The following is a 2,601-nucleotide window of genomic DNA, read 5'->3' as shown; positions in this document are numbered from 1 at the left end:
TCGCGCATGGCGCATTGGCGTGTCAAAAATGTCTAAATATTCCATTACCGTACTTCGAAGCATGTCAACCGCTGTTTAAAACCAATTTTTATGCCATTTATGTCATAGAGAAGTGTTAATATTCCGACCGGGAGTATGCATTGAGCCTAAACAGCCGAATAAAATTTCTCCTCAGAAGCGACTCATGCACGCGCATCATTGAAAGGTCCTCCGAGCATCCACTTACAAAAGGCGATAATATATTTCAACCTGAGGTTCCCTCGTAAACCTTCAGTTATTTCGCGGGCTCTGAGAGCCTATTGGAGCCCTGGGAATTGTCACGTTACAGCTAAGATCCTTACTTTTCAATAAAAAGAGGTAAGACGCACGACTCCTTGTCAGACAGGGTACTTCCTGCTTGAAGCCTTGTCAGGTTTTTGCCTGCCATAGGAGTTCTGTTATACTCACAGACACCATTCAAACAGTTTTAGAAAATTCAGAGTGTTTTCTATCCAAACCTGAACAATAATATGCATATTCTAGCTTCTGAGTTGGTGTAGGAGGCAGTTAAAAATGGGAACATATTTTTTCCAAAAATTCTCAATACTGCCCCCTATACCAAAGAGGATAAACAAGTTTTAATGACTTCAACCTAAGTGTATGTAAACTTCCGACTTCAACTGTATATCCAATATATTTATGAAATCAATTGAGACATTGAACAAATAAGACAGCTAGATAAACCTACTTCAAATCCTAGCTAACTAATAAAACATTGCTATAGCCTACACAATACCACAGGTTATTTATACCAGACTCACAACATGTTCCTTTCTTTCTTTGCCACCACATGGCTTCATATTACTAGTAAAGTGAACAAGTTTAGCTAATCCAGTAACAGTAACATGATTTGTGGGGAGAGGCTGTATGGACACTCCTGGTGTCAAGTCCTGACCATAGTAAGATGTGATTTTCAATGGTAGTGTAGGTCAGGGCGTGACAGGGGGTGTTGTGTTTTTCTATTTCTATGTTTTTTTGGGGGGGTTGATCTCCAATTGGAGGCAGCTGGTCCTCGTTACCTCTGATTGGAGATCATATTTAAGTAGGGTTTTTTCTTCCTGGGTTTTGTGGGTGATTATCTTTTGAGTAGTGTTTGTTTCTCTCTGCGTCACGGTTTGTTGTTTTGTAAATTCAGTTATTTATGTTTTGCAAAGTTTCACGGATTTAATAAAATGTGGAACTACAACCACGCTGCACTTTGGTCCGATCCTTTCGACAGCCGTGACACCTGGCCTGCAAAACGATGACATACTGTCACGTCCTGACCAGCAGATGGAGCTGTTGTAGTAGTTTGGGGGTCAGGACGTGGCAGTCTTGTGTGTGTGTTTGATTGTTCTGTGTGTCTTGTGACTCCTGATCAGGAACAGCTGGGGATCGTTGTTCCTGATTGGGAGTCATATATGTAGGAGTATGTTTGTCACTGGGGTTTCTGGGTGGTTGTTTTGCACTGCGTTTTCTAGCCTGCAAACTGTTGCTGCTGTCGTGTTTATTGTTTCCTGTGGATGCTTTACTCCTTTTGTTGAGTAATTAAAGATGAGTATTCACATACCTGCTGCGCCTTGGTCCATTTATGAAGACAGTCGTGACAGAACCACCCACATCACCAGGACCAAGCAGCAGAGGAACGAGGAGGAAGGATGGATGTGGGCAGAGCTAAGGAGGAGCGTTTCCAGGGCGATGGAAGAGTTGAGGAAACTCGAGAGGCCGCCCCAAGAATTTTTTTGGGGGGGGAACAAGGGCAGTTTTGCGGTGCAAGAATGGAGCCCCAGGCCAGCTCCCCGCACTAGCATGGAGGTATGTGTTCCCAGTCTGGTACGTCCAATACCAGCCCCACGCATCAAGAGTCTAGTGTGTCAGCCCAGCCTCGCCAGTCAACAGTCACCAGAGCTGCCTGCCAGTCAACAGTCACCAGAGCTGCCTGCCAGTCAACTGTCACCAGAGCTGCCCGCCAGTCAACAGTCACCAGAGCTGCCCGCCAGTCAATAGTCATCAGAGCTGCCCGCCAGTCAACAGTCGTCAGAGCTGCCCGCCAGTCAACAGTCGCCAGAGTGGCCAGACTGCCCTGAACTGCCGGAGTGGCCAGACTGCCCTGAACTGCCGGAGTGGCCAGACTGCCCTGAACTGCCGGAGTGGCCAGACTGCCCTGAACTGCCGGAGTGGCCAGACTGCCCTGAACTGACGGAGTGGCCAGACTGCCCTGAACTGCCAGAGTGGCCAGACTGCCCAGACTGTCCCGAGCTGCCAGACTGCCCAGACTGTCCCGAGCTGCCAGACTGCCCAGACTGTCCCGAGCTGCCAGACTGCCCAGACTGTCCCGAGCTGCCAGACTGCCCAGACTGTCCCGAGCTGCCAGACTGCCCAGACTGTCCCGAGCTGCCAGACCGCCCCGACAGCCTGGAACGGCCAGAACCGGAGCCAACTCCAGAGATAGGTGGGTTGGGGAGGGGGGGTGTAGCACAGTGCCGTCGGTGACGGCAGCCACCCTCCCTTCCCTCCCTTATTGTTTAAGGGTTAGTGTATATGGGTTTTGTTGGGGATTTTGTTTGTTGGTGTTTTTTGTTG

The sequence above is a fragment of the Salmo trutta genome, chromosome 12 (genome assembly GCF_901001165.1).
Source record: "Salmo trutta chromosome 12, fSalTru1.1, whole genome shotgun sequence".
NCBI lineage: Eukaryota > Metazoa > Chordata > Actinopteri > Salmoniformes > Salmonidae > Salmo > Salmo trutta.
The sequence above is the reverse complement of the archived record's forward strand: the minus strand, read 5'-3'. Positions refer to the sequence as shown.